This window comes from Jaculus jaculus, chromosome 1 (genome assembly GCF_020740685.1).
Source record: "Jaculus jaculus isolate mJacJac1 chromosome 1, mJacJac1.mat.Y.cur, whole genome shotgun sequence".
Taxonomy (NCBI): Eukaryota; Metazoa; Chordata; class Mammalia; order Rodentia; family Dipodidae; genus Jaculus; species Jaculus jaculus.
Window position 1 is genome coordinate 317,836,998 of NC_059102.1, and position 19,834 is coordinate 317,856,831.

Here is a 19,834-nt window from a genome sequence, read left to right on the forward strand (position 1 = left end):
TCATCTCAGCACTCGGGAGGCAGAGGTAGCAGGAGAACCATGAGTTTGAGGACACCCTGAGAATACATAGTGAATTCCAGGTTAGCCTAGACTAGAGTGAGACCCTATCCCAAAAAACTAAAAAAAAAAAAAAAGAAAGAAAGAAAGAAAGAAAATATAAAAGAATCTTAACAGGGCTGGAGAGATGATTTAGAGGTTTATGCACACTTGCTTGCTTGCTTGCTTGTAAAGCCTAAGGAACCAGATTCGATTCCCCAATACACACATAAAGCCAGATTCACAAGGTGGTACATGTGTTTGGAGTTCATTTGCAGTGGATAGAGGCCCTTGTGTATCCATTCTCTCTCTCTCTCTCTCTTTCTCTCTCTTTTCTGCCTCACTCTCTCTCTCTGAGTAAATAAACAAAAAACTGCCAGACATGGTGGCACATGCCTTAAAATAAAAGACCCTTAACAGACACGAAATATTTTTATTTTTATTCAGTTCTGGAGGTAGGATCTTGCTCTAACCTGGGATTCACTGTGTAGCCTCAGGGTAGCCTCACACGCACAGCAGTCCTCCTACCTGTGCTTCCCAAGTCTGGGATTAGAGGCATGCGCCCCCATACCCTACTACATATGGATTGTTATTCTGCCTGAAATTCCATAAGCCTATGATGCAGGGTTGACAATTTGGCTGATTTCAGGGGTGTTCACTTACTGGATGTCAAGACAGGATGAAGGGATCTCTGGGACTGGTGACACACTATGCGTCTGCAGGAGCATCTCCAGAGAAGATGGACGTGTGGGACTGGGAGCTAAAGGCCTGCCTCACCAGTGTACAGACAGCACTGGTGGGCTACCCAGCCCATACTTTGTACAGCAATTTAATAAATCCCATTAACAATATGTGTACATATAGTATGTATAAATATATATTCTCCCGGTTCTATTCCTCTATGGAACCCTGCCTAACACACACTTATGGATCCTATTCAGGTGACACAGTTATCTGCATTTGCTGCCGTTCTGGGGAGGATACTGGGCACTAAGTTTGAATAGCCAATTTCTCTCTAGGAGCACAAGTGCATATTACGGTATGTGCATAAAGCTATGAGTCAAATGCATGTTGCCAAGGCTGCATTCCAGTGGCCGTAGGAAAGCCTGTTCAGGAATTTTCCTGATATTCCTTTAATGGCCACAATGTGATGATTCTTTTGTTGTTAAAGGAGGCATTAAAACTGAATACATAGTGGCTGTGCTGACCATGAAGTTTACGGGCTTGAATCCTGCTGCCCGTTGTGCCCAGGGAAATAATGATTAGAGCCAAAAGGGTCACAGGAACCAGAGAAGAATATGTCAGTCCTCAGCAATTCATCATCTATTCCTGCCATCAGGTGCTTGAGCAGTGGGTGAAACTGGTGTTTGTTTGCTTGAGTCTGAAACAATGTGTTTTTGGAAGCTCACTCCTGTTACAAGGTGTGCATTGTTTTTGTTTTTTTTGTTTTTTTTTTTTTTTTCCTAAGAGCTTCCTTCTTTTGAGAGGCAGTTCCAGTTCTCAGCTCTGATGTTGGAAATATATCTTGGATGCAGCTTGCTTAGTTTTTTTATTTTCTTTGTCATTAAAGACTTTGTAGCTATGCCCACCAATTGAGAAAGTTCCATGGCTGGGCATTCTGCCCAGTGCTAGATACGCCAATAAAATTCATACTGGCCATCCATATAGTTTGGACGCTTTTGCATCTAACCCAGAATATTGTCTGCACATGTGCCATACTCTTTCTAACCAAAATGAAGGGGTTTCTGTGGCACATTACTATGACTGCGATCTTACTCAACCTTCTTGACTTCTTGACTTGGACCCCCTTGGAGATCTCCCAGGACATTTACAGTAGTGGTTTAATCAGAGGTTGACGTTCAAGTCAGGCTCTGATTTTGTTTCCCTGCCAGACTTCCTCACAGATCTGGAGCACATTGTGGGTCCACCTGGACAGGATCTGAGATTCCTCACTGGCCTGTTTAAGAGACGATGACTTTCATCTACTAACATTATATCAAACAAAGTGTATACATTGATCCAAGCAGATGGATGGGTGGCAAAAATGCTGGTAAAGGACTCTGCCACCCTTTGGGGTTTATCCGAATAATCTTTTCCAATTTAGTAGATCAGAAGGAGAAACTGAACTATGAGTCCAATAGAAGCTAAACTCATCAGATTAATTAACCCTTGCTGTCAGATACATCGTGGCAATTGCCCTGCATTCCAGGGGGAACAACCCTACCATACTGAGCTCCCTGATTGGTCTCAGAGAGATGACACCTCTTCTCAGGCTCCAGTAGCTCCTTTGACTGGGAGAAGAGCCAACGGAGGCGCCTCAAAGAGGGAGGAGAGGATCCACCAGGAACAGGGCAACTATAGCATGTAAAGTCATGTGGCGGTTTGATTCAGGTGCCCCCCACAAACTCATGTTCGGAATGCTAGGTGCCCAGCTAGTGGCAATTTGGGAGTTGGAGCCTTTCTGGAGGAGGAGTTCTGTTGAGGGTAGGCTCAGGAGTGTTATAACCAGCGCCCCTTTGCCAGTGTTCAGCTCATTCTCACGCTGATATTTCCAGCTGCTGTGGCAGAGGTGATGTCCAGCCTCTTCCCATGCCATGCTTCTCCCTGACATCAGGGAACATCCACCAAAGACTGGAAGCCAGAGTAAAATCTCTCCTCCCACAGGCTGCTTTTGGGTCAAGTGCTTTGTAGTAGCAACATGGAAGTAACTGTAACACTTCATTGTCACTGTTATGCAGCAGGGGTTTTAGTGCTGATGTTTAGAATCATGATGCCATAAATTGTGTCTCTTCCTTAGTGTGTGTGTGTGTGTGTGTGCATGCGTGTAAAACTTAGGAAAACGTCAGGAGTGCTTCCTCAGTGAGAGGCAACCCTGGCCTGAAACTCAGTAAGGAGGCTAGACCAGCTGGTGAGCGAGCCCCAGGGATTCCCGTGCCTCTGCCTCCCCAGCACTGGAAGTACAAGCACACACCAGCATGCCTTGTTTATTTTACATGGGTTCTGGGAGCCCAGACTTAGATCTTCATGCTTGCAAGGCAAGTACTTTATTCACAGAGAGCTATCTCTCCATCCTGGCACTTTGGTTATATAAATCATAAAAGATTGAACATAGGTGTCTCATCCCATCTTCTAAATTTTTGGCAAAAGTATTCAAACTGTAAAATAGTATAGAAATTCAGTGGCCTATTTGGAGGTCACTTCTCCTTTTCACCTAGTGCCTATGTAGGCCACATGGTGTTGCAATAACACATCATCTTTTCCTTAGTCATAGGTGTATAGTTATAATTAGGCCAGTCATCTAGAATTCTCCCCAAGGGGCTTCCTGATAGTACAGAGTTAGTATTTCCCATGGTCATACAAATTATAACAGAGATCTTCTAAGCCAAACACCCTGGCTACTTAATGTGCCTTTAATACTATACATGCTCCTATAGAATGTCATTTTTTTTTGTCTAAAAACAAACAATCTAAGCCCAAAATATCCTCAAAAGCTGAGGCCCATGCCACAGGAGGGAATTCATGCAAGGCTCTGAAAACCTATTCAAAAACCTATGACTGGGTAGGTCATATGCTGTAGGGAGGAAGCTACTACTGTTCAGCTAAATGAACATGTTGTGTCCATCAAATCGCCATCTAAATATATACGTGTTAATGACCACAGATTAGTAATGTTCTCACTTTGGGTGAGAAAACATTCCTTTTGCAGATAGTGTTAACTGCTGGGGAGATTCAAACCTCTTTGATAAATTCTGAAAAGTGACAGTTCAGTGTTCAGTACTAAAGGAGACTTCTCTATTACACCCCCACCCCAAGAGTCACAATACATTGTGAAAGAGGTGGCAGAAAGAATATAAAAGTAGCAGGGCGTGGCAGCTCACATCTTTAATCCCAACACTCAGGAGGCAGAAGTAGGTAGATCACTGTGACTTCTAGGCTACCCTGAGACTACATAGTTAATCCCAGGTCAGCAGGTCAGCCTGGGATAGAGTGAGACCCTAGCGAATGTGAGAGTCAGAGGAGAGGGAGAAATGCTCTGGACACAAAGTGGCCACTGCATTCATGACCTCTCAGTAGCTGTCATTACCTGCACAAGACCTGCATGATGATGCAACCATCAATGTGTTGTCATGGATGATGGAGGAAGGCAAAAAAAAAAAAAAAATACAAAAAAAAAAGGAAGGGAAATAGTTGAAAAGAAGGGGTTTAGTGGAAGGGTGTTGGGGAAGAGGACAAAGAAAGTAATGGGAGGGGACAGGGATTATGCTCATAATATATGTATGATCTACAGAGATGGCTCAGCAGTTAAAGATGCTTAGATCCAAAGCCTAGTGGCCCAGATTCAGTGCTCCAGCACCCACATAAAGCCAGATTCACAAAGTGGTGCATGCATTTAGAGTTTGTCTACAGGAGGCTCTGGAATGTCCATATGCACTTGCTTTGCTTGCCTCTTTCTCTCTGTCTCTTTCACTCATGGTGATGCACACCTTTAATTCCAGCACTTGGGAGACAAAGGTAGGAGGATTGCCGCGAATTCAAGGCCACCCTGAAACTACAGCGTGAATTCCAAGTCAGCTCTGAGCTAGACTGAGACCCTACCTCAAAAAAACAAAAATAATAAAATGAAAAAATAAAAATTCACAGCCAGCGTGGTGGCACACGCCTTTCATCCCAGCCCTCTGGAGGCAGAGGTAGGAGGATCCCTGTGGTTTTGAGGCTACCCTGATACTACATAGTGAATTCCAGGTCCGCTTGGGCTAGAGTGAGACCCTATCTTGAAAAACCAAAATAAATAAATAAAATAAAACACATCCAAAACATATGCATGAATTTATCAATAAAAATATCCATAAAAGGGCTGGAGAGATGGCTTAGTGGTTAAGGCATTTGCCTGCAAAGTCAAAGGACCAAGGTTCCATTCCCCAGGACCATATAAGCCAGATGCACAAGGTGGCGTATGCATCTGGAGTTTGTTTGCGGAGGCTAGAGACCCTGGTATGCCCATTCTCTCTCTTTCTCCCTCTTTCTCTCTCTCTCTCTTTCAAACAAATAAGTAAAATATTTTTTTATTTTGGAAAAGATTCAAGCAAAACAAGAAATAAGAAGCACACACAGTTCCAATGAAGTTTTAAGTTTTCTTATAAAAAAAAATAAATAAATTGCCTAAGTCCAGAATAGCCTCAAAGAAAACTGGAGAAATGACTCAGCAGTTAAGACACTTACCTGCAAAGCCTAATTACCAGGGTTCAATTCTCCCGAACCTACATAAATCCAGATGCACAAAATGGCACATGCATCTAGAGTTCATTCACAGTAGCTAGAGGCCCTGGCACACCCATTCTCTGTCTCTCTCTTTCTCTCTCTTTCTTTCCCATTGTGACCTTGCAAATAGATGATAGATAGATAGATAGATAGATAGATAGATAGATAGAATTTTTTTTTAAAAAAAAAAAAAGCTCAAGCCAGGCATGGTGGAGTACACCTTTAATCCCAGCACTAGGGTGGTAGAGGTAGGAGAATCGCCATGAGTTTGAGGCAACCCTGAGTCTACATAGTGAATTCCAAGGTCAGCCTGAGCTAGATTGAGACCTTACCTTGAAAAACCAAAAATTAAAAAAAAACAAAAACTACTTTAACCAAAGAAGATCGAAATGACCATCCATGAAATTTCTAAGTTTGTCAATGACAGATGGTCTAAGCCCAGAATCACCCCAGAGCTCAAGAGCCAAGAATAAGAGCAAGACCCAGCATGTGTATCAGCAAAGGACTTCTCAAGGATAGTCCTCTAACAGTCTGGAAACTCAAACACTAGGTTCTCTATGGTGTGCCACACTATGTATTAGAGAGGGGTGAGCTGTAAGAATCTGGGTCTGGGGCTGGAGAGATGGTTTAGCGGTTAAGCGCTTGCCTGTGAAGCCTAAGGACCCCGGTTCGAGGCTCGGTTCCCCAGGTCCCACGTTAGCCAGATGCACAAGGGGGCGCACGCGTCTGGAGTTCGTTTGCAGAGGCTGGAAGCCCTGGCGCGCCCATTCTCTCTCTCTCCCTCTATCTGTCTTTCTCTCTGTGTCTGTCACTCTCAAATAAATAAATAAAAAAAAATTAAAAAAAAAAAAAAAAGAATCTGGGTCTGAAGGGGTCCCAGCTTTGTGTCTGGATATAAAACTATCAGCTGCTGCAGATCAAATACAGAAATATTCTTCTCGGAAAGTTTTCAATTGGAATGTAATTTTTTTATGAGTAGTCAAAAGGCAGCTGATGAATGGAAAGAATTTATTTTTGGCTTACAGTCTGGAGGGAAAGCTCGACAGTGGCAGGGGAAAACATGTCATGAGCAGGGGCTGGACATCACCTCTGCGGTGGCAGGACACTGAACCAAGTGAAACTGAAAAACTAGGGGTTAATCTCAGGGTCCTTCCCCAGCAACACACCTCCTCCAGCAAGGCTCCACCTAACTGATTGCCACCAGCTGGGGAGTAAGCACTCAGAACACTTAAGTTTATTAAAAACACTACTTTGAAAAACCAATCCTCCCTATTTATTCATTATAATTATTCAGACATGTTCCTTAGTACATTCCACTGTTCACTTCTCAATTTAACCCATTTTTGTATTTTTATTTATTTTATTTATTCAGTTATTTATTTTAAATATATTTTATTTATTTATTTATTTGATGCATAGAGAGAGAGGAGAGAGAGAAAATGGGCACGCCAGAGCCTTCAGCCACTGTAAACAAACTCCAAATTCATGGGGCCCATTGTGCATCTGGCTTACATGGGTCCTGGAGAATCTCTCCTGCCCTTATTTATTTTTTGTGGGGGGTAAGGGGGATTCGAGGTAGGGACTCGCTCTATCCCAGGCTGACCTGGAATTCACTATGTAGCCTCAGGCTGACCTGGAATTCACAGTGATCCTCCTACCTTCGCCTCCCAAGGGCAGGGATTAAAGGTGTGCCCCACCATGCCAGGTTCAATTTTCCTCTTAACCACAGGTTACCTGCTTCAGCCGTTTGAGCCTTGTTTAGTTTATTTCCATCTTTTTCTATGGCTATCCCTGATTCACACAGATTAGTTTCAATTGGCATCAGCATGCATTTCGTACCCTCCACCCTCCTCCGCGTGGCTCATGCTCTGCTGTGTCCAAGCCTATCTTCTGACTGCGTCCTTTGTCTTCCACACCCACTCCCAAACGACAGCACTTGTTTATTATTGACCTTTATGCTCAAAGCCGCTTCCCACAAACATTCATAAACCTCCTTACTGAACTCCCTCAAACACATCCCCAGAAGAACTTTCTAGTCTGTAAGGGCTCGGCTTTGTGTATGCATGTCACACTGTGAGCTGCTCCAGCTCGTGGATAACAATTTACTTTTCTTCTTTGAAATTTTTCATTAGGAACCACATTGTTTTCCTTGCAAGCTTTCTTTCTAGGTATTTAGATTATTTTGCAATATATGTTAAAGAAATAAGCATGTTTCAAAAAAATTTTGTAGGCACAGCATTGGTGGTATAGTGGTGAGCAAAGCTGTCTTCCAAAAAAAATGTGTTTGTATAATATGGTGTGGGTGTGTGGTATGATGTATATACGTATGTGTGGTATGTGTGGTGTGTGTGGTGTACACATATGTATATGCCCATGTGGGTTCACGTGCAGTGGGGCATGCTACCTGTGGTGGCCAGAGGGGAATGTCAGTTTTCCTGCTCTATCTCTTTGCCACCCAATCTCACTTGAGCCAGAGTCTCTTTCTGTAGTTGTTTGAGTGTATGCCCCCATAGACTCAGGTGTTTTATTTTATTTTTATTTATTTAGTAGAAGAAAAAAGTGGGCCTACCAGGGCCTCTAGATACTGCAACTGAACTCTAGTTGTATGTGCTACCATGTGCATCTGGCTTACGTGGGTTCTGGGGAATTGGACCTAAGTCCTTAGGTTTCACAAGCAAGTACGTTAACCACTAAGCTATCTCTCCAGCCCTCAGGTGTATTACTGACTATTTTAACTTGGATTTTTTGCCACCTGGCAGGAGAAAGTGACTGGGGGGTGGATCCTGGGGTCTAAGCTCTAAGGAGTGTTTGGAGGCAGGTCTGATTTCCAGCCCAAAGGAAGGCAGAGCAGCAGGAGCTGTGGCGGGGTCCCTGTTATTTGCTACAGTTCTCTGCTGCAGCTTTTGGTGTTTGTGGCTGGTGGTGGTCTCTCTCTGCTCAGATGTATGGAAGCAGCTTCTTCCACCCCTGATGGGACTCCCCTCCCCGCCCCGGTCCAGATCTGTAAGCTTAAAATCAATCCCTTCCTCCCTCAAGTTGCCTGGTTTGGATATTCATCCCAACACCATGGAGCTGAGTACAGCACTTACTGACCGCACAGCATGCTGTTTTTTCATGAGTCCCCGTGATTCTCCCATTTCTACCCCTTTAGGGGACTTGGGTTACACATGTATATGGCCGCAACCAGCTGTGGCTCCTGGAGACCAAACACTGATGGAAACCATTGGTGCCCTGAGCCTTCCGAGGCTCTCATGCTTGCCGGGAAATTGCTCTTCACTACTGAGACATCTCTCCAGCCCCAAATGCATAAAACTCTTAATGTAAATAGATGTGTGAACAGGGCTGATAATATTGACCTCATCATTATCTGCGGCAATTATATCAGAACCAACATTGTTCTCACACATGAGAAACATACATTTGTTGCAATATGTTAATAATCCCTCTTTTGTTGCTGCAATGGAACCCAGGTCCTCACACATGCTAAGCACATGCTCTATAACTAAACTCCATACCCAGGCCCTTATTAATCACTCCTTTATAAGTGACAAGTTGACATTCTAAAGACTCTTAAAAACTGTGTTTATAGCCAGGTATGGTGGCAACGCCTTTAATCCCAGCACTCAGGAGGCAGACATAGCAGGATTGCCATGAGTTCGAGGCCACTCTGAGACTGCATAGTGAATTCCAAGTCAACCTAGGCTAGAGCAAGACCCTCCCTCAAAAAACCACACACACACACACACAAATTGTTTGTTCAAGACATAAGTCATCTGCTTCTTATAAATCACCTTGTAAATATCTAAGACTTTAATAAAATTATGCATATTTAATATTTTTGAAATTAATCAGTATTATATATTTTTCTTTTTAAAGTATATTTTACTATTTATTTACAAGGAGAGGGAGAGAATGGTGTACTAGGGCCTCTCACTGCAAACGAACTCCAGATGCACGCACCACTTTGTGCATCTGGCCCTAAGTGGGTACTGAGGAGTCAAACCAGGGTTGTTAGGTATTGCAGGCAAGCGCCTTACTGCTTGAGCCATCTCTCCAGCCCAGTATTATGTATTTTTTGACTAGGGTACTTTCCAAGCCAGCTTTTGGAAGAACTTTTGTCATGTACTTGCTACAGTGATGCTTCTGTGCAATTTCCAAAGATGGAAATTACATGTTTTTCTTTATTAATTGTAATCTGATTTGAACTAAATACAAAGCAATGATAATCAATAGAAAATGCAAGCTTTGGACATGCTGAGCATGAACTCATAGGGCAACCTGCCAGACTTTTCTTTGGAATGATCACTCTCAGTTTAGAAAAAAAAAAAAAAAAAGACTGTTGCTAAATAAACCATTCACTGCCTTGCCCAAGGGCAAAAATGCCCTCTGTCCTGAACTGTAAAAATAATGCAGAGGAAATGTGGAGTTTCAAGGTCTTCATGCAGTTTCCTCTCTTTGTTTTATGAAGCACTTTGTGCCCTCTGTCAAAATATTGTACATACATACATATATATTTACTTACTAAGTGATGCAATGGATCAAATTCAGGGCTCTACCTCAGATCCCAGACTCCTTTAAGTACAGTTGAAGTTTAACAGTTGTCTCAGGCTGAGAAAGAACAAGCTGGGGCCTGGTAGGAGAGGACTGCTCTAAAAAGGAACAGAACTTGTCCTCAACCTCCCTCCAGAAATATTTTAATAGCTCTGAATAGACACCTTTTCACAGGCTATGCTTTATATGTTATTTATATTTATGTTTTAGATATTTTATGTATTTATTTGAGAAAGACATGAGAGAGAGCACATGAACTTGCCAGGGCCTACTACCACTGCAAAGGGAACTCCAGATACATGTGCCACTTTGGGTGTCTGGCTTTAAATGGGTACTAGAGAATCAAACCCAGGCCATCAGGCTTCATAAGCAAGCACCTCTAACCACTTAGCTTTCTCTCCAGCCCAGGTATATTAAAGTCTAAAGAGAGATACTTGTGCCCCTCCCTTTGAAGGCCAGCGTCTTACCTTGTACTTGCCATTTTGTCCCAGCCTGCCTTTCATGGACATCAGCATGTTCAACGGGCACCACAGGAGTCTGGGCTTCAATTTGATCTCCAAAGAAAAGATTCAAATGGTGCCTTCCACCTATCAAAGGAATGTATGTAGGGACAAAGAATTCTGCCTGGCACAGGTTAACTGCCAAGGATCTTCCATCTACTGTGCGTAAAAATCCTAAAATTTTCTCTTTTGGAACCTGGGGAACCTTGAGATGCAATGCCTAATCCATGTGTTCAAGCCCAGACATAAATATAAAACTCTCCCCTACTGATCTTTGTCTTTTGGTTTTGAGGTCAAGCAGAGGGTAGCAGAACTTCTGGTTTCTGCCAAAAAGAAACAAAAAGGTGCCAGAGCACTCTCCTTACGTGCCCTTGGGCGCTCTCTCTCATGTTGAGAAGAGTGGTGCCGTGGGTCAGACATGTAGCTGAAACTGGCCTTTCCACTCTGCGAGAGGCCCAGCCCACAAAACTTCTATGTTGTTTCACAAGGCGTCTCACTGAGTTACACAGGCTTATCTCAAACACATAGGCTGAAGTGATCCTGCCTCAACGTCTCAACAACGATTGCCTCTGACACAAAACACAGCTCTTCCCCCAAAGGGAGTAAGAGATGGTTTCTTTTGAGCCTGGGAAGGGAGATTCAGGCTACCTTAATTGCACACCACTGTAGAAAAGGTTATAAGAACTTACATAGTCACAGAACCAAAGAAAGCCAACATCCTAACTATGTATGTTCATATGTGTGTAACATGAAAGAATAGAAAGGGTCCTATGAGAGGCCCAAAGGGAAGGTGTATATATGTATATGCATACACGCGCATGTGTGTGTGTGTGTGTGTGTGTGTGTGTGTATGGTGTTTCTGACTCTTTCTCTGCCTCTCTCAAATAAATACAATATTTTTAACTCTTTTTAAAAGCTTTATTTTTATTTATTTATTTGAGAGAGAGAGAAATAGGTAGGTAGAGAGAAAGAGAGAGAGAGAGAGAGAATGGGCGTGCCAGGGCCTCCAGCTGCTGCAAATGAACTCCCCATATGTGTGCCCCCTTGTGCATCTGGCTTACATGGGTCCTGGGGAATCGAACCTGGGTCCTTTGGCTTTGCCAGCAAGTGCCTTAACTGCTGAGTCATCTCTCCAGCTCTAAAATATTTTTTAATAAAAAACCAAACAGATGTTTGTTTTTTAAAAAAGTCAGGTTGGGCTGAAAGATGGCTTACCAGTTAAGGTGCCAGTCTTGTGAAGGCTATGGACCCAGATTCAATTCCCCAATACCCATAAAAGCCAGATGCACATGGGGGTGCATGTGTCTGGATTTTGTTTGCTGTGGCTAGAGGCCCTGGTGTTTTCTATCTCTCTTCTTCTCCCTCCTCTCTCTTTCTTTATTAAATAAATAAGTTTCCAAAAGAGTCATTTACTGAGTCCACCAGTGTGGACATAAAATTGGCAGGTCACAACAAAGAGGAAAACTGTCTGCTGTAGGTGTCACCTGATGACATGTGTAACCTTTGAGTTAATAAAAACTAGAGTTGTGTTAAGTTAATATATTCCAAAAGTTTTACCTTCTAGACACAAAGATATTATATCAGTTACAGAGGCTGGTTATGAATGACTGCAAGGGGACTAAAAATAACCCTAGAAAGTATTTACTCTGGACCTGGAATATCCCAACTCTCCACAATCAATAAATCCTAATCAATGTGTTGACAGAATCTGCAACAGGGATGTGGCTTTTTCATCTAACTTCTGCTTAATCCTTCGTGATATCTTTCTTTTAAAAAAAAAGTTATTTATTTATTTATTTGCAAGCAGAGAGAGGAGAGAAGAGAGACAGACATAATGGGTGCTCCAGGACCTCTGGCTGCTGCAGATGAACTCCAGATACATGCATCACTGTGCATCTGGCTTTACGTGGGTACTGGGGAATGGAACCGTGGTTGTTAGGCAAGTGTCTCTCCAGCCCCTTTGGGATACCTTTATCAGTCCCTCTGAAGAGGGAACAGCATGGTGTTGTTATAAGGAATTTGATACTAAGTTTGTCAGCCTCTTTATTGCCTCTGCTACTGTGCAAATGTGAGTGAATTCCTCAGCCTCTCTAAATTAGGTTGTGCATTAGTTATTACTCAGTAGAGACTAACTATCTGTATTTGATACACTCACTTGTGAATTTCAAATGAACCTCTGCCAGTAATAGAGCCTTTTCTTTATAAGTTTAATTGCATGAAGTAAGAGCTTTCATTATGACATTTCTACATTGGCATATAATGCACTTCTGGGGCAAGATCAAAAAACAGAAAACCAAGCCGGGCGTGGTGGCCCACGTCTTTAATCCTAGTATTTAGGAGGCAGAGAGGTAGGAGGATCACCATGAGTTCGAGGCCACCCTGAAACTACGTAGTGAACTCCAGGTCAGCCTGGGCTATAATGAGACCCTACCTCAGGAAAAAGAAGAAAAAGAATACACTTGGTCCAGGTGTGGTGGTGCAAACCTTTAATTCCAGGCAGAGGTAGGAGGATCATTGAAGGTTTACCCTGAGACTACATACTGAATTCCTGGTCAGCCTAGGCTAGAGCAAGACCATAACTTGAAAAAACAAAAAAGAACAACAACAACAAAAAAGAATATTCTTGAATAAATTAATTAAATAAAAAGAATATACTTGAGCCAACATGAGAAGCCATGTTCTGAAAGTCAGCCTCAAAGCCATTTACTCAGTGAGGCAACAAACCATTCATGACCAAGAGAATGGAGCTGGGATTCAAATGTTGCCTTGAAAAAGCCTTGTGATGTCATTGCCCAGTGTGTCCTCCCCTAGACTGGTAAAGAGGAAGATGACATGAGAAGCTGAATGAAATAATGCAGAAAAGGGGACTGGAGAGATGGCTTAATGGTTAAGGCACTTGCCTGCAAAGCTAAAGGACCCCGGTTGGATTCCCCAAGACCCACATAAGCCAGCTGCACAAGGTGGCATATTCATCGGGAGTTAATTTACAGTGGCTAGCGACTCTAGCACGCCCATTCTCTATCTGCCTCTCTCTCTCTCAAATGAGATAAATAAATAATAAATATTTTTTACTGGATTTGCAAAAAAAGAAACAATGCAGGAAGGGATGACCCAAAAGGCAACATAGTGTTGAGAAGACGTGGTAGAGGAGTGTCCAGCAACTCTATCACACCCTCCAAAGTTCAGGGTCCATTGAGGAAGAGGTGGCAGAAAGAATATAACAGCCAAAGAAGGGCACCACTTCTTACAACGCAACTGTCCAGACAGAAATTGGCCTCTATATCCATGACTTCACAGTGCCTAGTAATACCTTCACAAGACCCTCATAATAGGAGAAAAAGCTGGTAACATCAAAATAAAAGAGAGACTAATGGAGAGGGGGAGGGGATATGATAGAGAGCAGAATGGTCAAGGAGAAATGGGGAAGGGGAGGGAATTATCATGGTTTATTGTCTGTAAGTATAGAAGTTGTCAATAAAAAAAATTAAAAAGAGAAAGAAATAAAGCAGGAAGCCTAGAAGTATAATCAGGAATGAAAACTCCTGAGGGACGCTCTGCAAAGCTTTGCTGTGATGCTGATGGATTCCTAAATAAAGTAGAACAACTAAAACTGGCAGAAATTGTGTAGACGAGTAAACCATGCCCATGAATCCCAATAATACCATCTTAAAATTTTGTTAAATTTAATTTGCTTAGTTGAGAGAGACAGATGGACAGAAAAAAAGAGAGAGAGAGAAGAGATAGAGAGCGAATGGGCATGCGAACAAACTCCAGATGCATGAGCCACCTTGTGTATCTGGCTTACATGGGTACTGAGGAATCAAACATGGGTCCTTAGGCTTGTCAGGCAATTCCTTTAGCCACTATGCCATGTCTCCAGCTCAAACTTTTTTTTTTTGTTTGTTTTTTGTTTTTTTGTTTTTTGAAGTAGGGTCTCACTCTAGCTCAGGCTGACCTGGAATTCACTATGTACTCTCAGGGTGGCCTTGAACTCTCTCCTCCTACCTCTCCCTACCTAGGGCTGGGATTAGAGGCATGTGCCACCATGCCTGGCCCAAACATTTTTTACTGACAATTTCCATAATTATAGACGATATACCATAATTCCCCTCCCCCATGTTCCCCTTCCCAACTACACTCTCCATCATATCCCCCCCCACACACACTTTCAAGCAGTCTCTTTTATTTTGATGCCATTATCTTTTCATCCTATTGTGAGGGTCTTATGTAGATAGTACCAGGCACTGTGAGGTCATGTATATCCAGGCCATTTTGTGTCAGGAAGAGTGCATTGTAATGAGTCCTACCCTTTCTATGGCTCTTACATCCTTTCTGCCCACTCTTCTGCAATGGAACCTGAATCTTGGAAGTTGTGATACGATGTTTCAGTGCTGAGCACTCCTCGGTCACTTCTCAGCACTATGGTGCCTTCTGAGTCATCTCAGAGGTCACTGCCATCTGAAAAGAGAAGCTTCTCTAACCAAAGGTGAAAATAGTATTAATGTGGGTATAAAATTAAGAGAAATGCTTGCAGAAGAGTTTGGTGAGCACCAGCAGATATTATACCCCTAGGGCTCATGACTTCCCCTTTCATAGGTTTTCAGTATCAGGCATGTATTCCCTCCCATGGTGTGGGTCTCCAGTCCAATTAGAGTGGTTGGTTTCCCCCATACTGGACTTGCCACTATTGCACCCATTGACTCATTTGGCCTCATTTTGGCTAGCCAAACTTAAGGCTTGCAGTGTCCACTGTTATTTTTTTCCACTGGTGATTTCTCTCCCTCCCATTAAGCTGCATGCAGTATGGCTTTTTCCAGCTGTCAGCTAGTCTGCATGGAGGAGGTTTTCAGCTCAGTTCCAGCAGGACTTTTCAGTGGCCTTGAAGCCCAAGTATGTGGAGTCTTCAGCAATAGGGTCTTACCATCTATTCCTGGTGAGAAACCAAGAACCTTTGCAATGACCTGTAATGTTTTGGGACATTATGGACATCCCTGGCCAACAACTCACTGGAAGCTATCCCATCACTGACACTGAAAATTTTCTAGTAACAATTTATGGCTTCTGGGCCCACCATTGTCCAAAAATGTAGATTTCCATATGATTGATTCATACCATCTTAGATTTTAGTTAACCATCCCCCCACACTTCCTATACTCATGTCTTCCCCTGTTGCAGTCCGGTTCGCATTGCTGGTAGAAATCACCCAACCAAGAGCAGCTTCTGGGAAAAAAGAGGTTTATTTGGCTTACAGGCTCGAGGGGAAGCTTCACGATGGCAGGGGAAAATGATGGCATGAGCAGAGGGTGGACATCACCCCCTGGCCAACATAAGGTGGACCACAGCAACAGGAGAGTGTGCCAAACACTGGCATGGGGAACTGGCTTTAACACCCATAAGCCCGCCCCCAACAATACACTCCCTCCAGGAGGCATTAATTCCCAAATATCCATCAGCTGGGAACCTAGCATTCAGAACACCTAAGTTTATGGGGGACACCTGAATCAAACCACCACATCCCCTAACCTCACTTAGACTTTTCCACCCCTAGCAATCTGTTCTTCTCCTAACATATATACAATAACATTCCCTTAAGTCCTTCCCTCTCCTCCCTCCCTTATAGCCTCTTTCTAGCTTATAGGACTCTGATACCAAGTCGTATTCCACCTCACATACAGGTCCAAACATTTGTAGCTAGGATCCACATATGAGAAAGAACATGTGGGCTGGAGAGATGGCTCAGTGGTTAAGGAGAGAGAGAGCATGTGATATTTGGCTTTCTGGACCTGAGGTTCCTCACTTAGTATGATCCTTTCCAGATCCATCCATTTTCCTGCAAATTTCATTTTTCTTTACCACTGAATAGAACTCCATTGTATAAATGTACCACATCTTCATTATCCATTCATCAGTTGAAAGACATCTAGGGGTTCCATTTCCTAGCTATTGTGAATAGAGCAGCAATAAACATGGATGTGCAAGTATCTCTAAGGTAGTGAGACAAGTCCTTAGGATATATACCTAGGAGTGTATAGCTGGGTCATATGGTAAATCTATTTTTAGCTGTCTCAGGAACCTCCACACAGATCTCAACAATGGTTGTACCACATTACATTCCCACCAATAGTGTAGAAGGGTTCCTCTTTTTCCGCATCCTCAGTAGCATTTATTGTCATTTGTTTTCTTTTCTTTTTTTTTTTTTTGTTTTTTTGTAAAAAAGAGGTTTATTTTGGCTTACAGGCTTGAGGGGAAGCTCCACGATGGCAGGGGAAAATGATGGCATGAGCAGAGGGTGGACATCACCCCCTGGCCAACATTAGGTGGACAACGGGAACAGGAGAGTGTGCCAGACACTGGCAAGAGGAAACTGGCTATAATACCCTAAACCCGCCCCCAACAATACACTCCCTCCAGGAGGTGTTAATTCCCAAATCACCATCAGCTGGGAACCTAGCATTCACAACACCTAAGTTTATGGTGGACACCTGAATCAAACCACCATATTCCACACCTGGCCCCCATAAACTGATATCCAGGCATGATATAAAATGCAATGCATTAAATCAAACTTTAAAAGTCCCCATAGTTTTTATCAATTCCAATGATGTTCATACATCCCCATAGTCCAAGGTCTTTTAACTGAGCCATAATACCAAAAGAATCCCAAAAAAAACCCCATAATGGCACAGAACAAACATTCACACTGCAAAAGATGGCACTGGCATAGCAAAGAAACATTCAACCAATACAAGATTTAAAACAACCAGGGCAAACATCAAACTCTGTAGCTTCAAGTCCAACAACTCTACCCAGTGATAAATCTCCCAGTCCGATAATTCTTTTTTTTTTTTTTAATTTTTATTAACATTTTCCATGATTATAAAATATATCCCATGGTAATTCCCTCCCTCCCCACCCCCACACTTTCCCATTTGAAATTCCATTCTCCATCATATTACCTCCCCATTACAATCATTGTAATTACATATATACAATATCAACCTATTAATCATTTGTTTTCTTGATAATTGCCATTACGACAGGAGTGAGATAGAATACCAAAGTAGTTTTGATTTGCATTTCCCTGATGGTTAAGGATGTAGAACATCTTTTTAGATATCTATATGCCATCTGTATTACTTCTTTTGAGAATTCTCTATTTAGTTCCATAGCCTACTTTTTTTTTCTTTCTTAAAATTTATTTATTTTGGGCTGGAGAGATGGCTTAGTGGTTAAGCACTTGCCTGTGAAGCCTAAGGACTCTGGTTCAAGGCTTGATTCCCCAGGACCCACATTAGCCAGATGCACAAAGGGGCACACGCATCTGGAGTTTGTTTGCAATGGCTGGAGGCCCTGACATGCCCATTCTCTCCCTCTCTCTCTCCCTCCCTCTCTCCACCTCTCTCTCTCTCTCTCTCTCTCTTTCTCTCTCTGCCTCTTTCTCTCTCTGTTGCTCTCAAATAAATAAATAAACCAAAAATTTTTTTTTAAATTATTTATTTTTTATTAACAACTTCCATGATTGTAAACAATATCCCATGGTAATGCCCTCCCTCCCCACTCTTTCCATTTTGAAACTACATTCTCCATCATATCCCCTCCCTCTCTCTATCAGTCTCTCTTTCATTTTGAGGTCATGATCTTTTCCTCCTATTATGATGGTCTTGTGTAGGTAGTGACAGGCACTGTGAGGTCATGAATATCCAGGCCATTTTGTGTCTAGAGGAGCACATTGTAAAGGAGTCCTATCCTTCCTTTGGCTCTTACATTCTTTCTGCCACCTCTTCCACAATGGACCCTGAGCCTTGAAAGGTGTGATAGAGATATTTCAGTGCTGAGTTCTCCTCTGTCACTTCTTCTCAGCACCATGATGCCTTCTGAGTCATCCCAAGGTCACTGGCATCTGAAAAGAGAAGGTTCTCTAACCAAAAGTGAGAGTAGCATTAATATATGGGTATGAACATTATGCTTACTGGGCAGTTTGATGAATATAGTATATACATTTAGCCAGGCGGCAGCAGACATTACACCCCTAGGGCTCATGACTACCCCAGTTTTAGGTTTTCAGTATCAGGGATGTATTCCCTCCCATGGAGCGGGCCTCCAGTCCAATTAGGGGACACCTGGTTTCCACCATGACAGACATGCCATTACTGCACCTGTTGGCTCATTTGGCCTGGCTGGCAAAATATAAGCATAACCTACCTTTTTAACTGGGTTGTTTGATTTCTCATTATTTTCTTTTCTTGAGTTATTCATATATCCTGCATATAAGTCCTCTATCAGATGTACAGCTGGCAAAGATTTTTCTCCCATTCTGTCAGTTGCCTCTTTGCCCTATTCACAGTGTCCTTTGCTGTACAAAAGCTTTGTAATTTCATGAGGTCCCAGTGGTTTTATTTCCTGAACAACTAGGCTTATATTCAGAAAGTCGTTGCCTGTGCCAGTATGTTGAAGAGTTCTACCTACATTTTCCTCTAGCATTTTCAGAGTTTCAGTTCTGATATTAAGGTCTTTGATCTATTTGGACTTAATTCTTATGCCTGGAAAGAGATAAGGATCTATTTCCATCCTTCTACACACAGATATCCAGTTTTCCCAGCACCAGAACCCTCACCCATGTGTCTTGGGTGGAAGCATTGTCCTTTCTTTTCTTAAGGCTCCCCTTCCCTTCTCTCCCCACCTTCCCTACCTCTCTCCTGCCCAAGCAGGCTGTCTACTCTCTCTTATCTCAATTTTAGAAGTTGGCTAACTTCTCCACTTTGATGCGTCCTGAAATTCTTTGCTCGTAGTCAGGGACCAGCTGTTACCTGAGTGGAGGTCCCTGGGGGACCTCCTCAGGCTACAGGCAGCAGTCCTGGGCTGTGCCTCCTGCGGCTACAGCTGCCACTTTGATCATATCCACCCCATTACTCTTTATTGTGCCCCTCTTCCCATTCCCTTTCCACGTCCCTAGCGTTTTTCCTTCTCATTTTAATGACCTTATAATAGAGCTTTGTCGACCCTGACCTGCCAACTGCCACCTATTGTTTCATATTTAAAGGAGGTGAAAAAAAAAAATCCGCAGTCCATTCCCTCCCTCCTTTTCTTTCACTCTTCATCCTCCTTCTCTTTTGTCTTCAGAACTTCTTGAACACATCACAGAAGAAAACAGAAAGGAAACAAGTAGTTCAGAATCAAAGATGTTCTGTTCAAGAAAGAGTAAAAATCAAAATTCAAAGTAGGAGAAAATTCTAATGGCCCACAGGCAAATTGTGCCCTCTGGGGCGCCTGGATTCTAGAAAAAAGAATAGAGCAGTCTTGTGAAAGAGGTGAAACAAAGGCTTTTCAAGCTCTCAGGAATCCCTTGGAGACTAGGATATTACCCTGGCAAAGTTATTAAAGTTGATTTATTCAAACTATTTACTGAAAAGGGCCACCTAAGGACAACTGTATACCTGCCCAGATGCGATGTTTATTTTAAAGATCATGGTTTGAGAAGACTTAGTAAT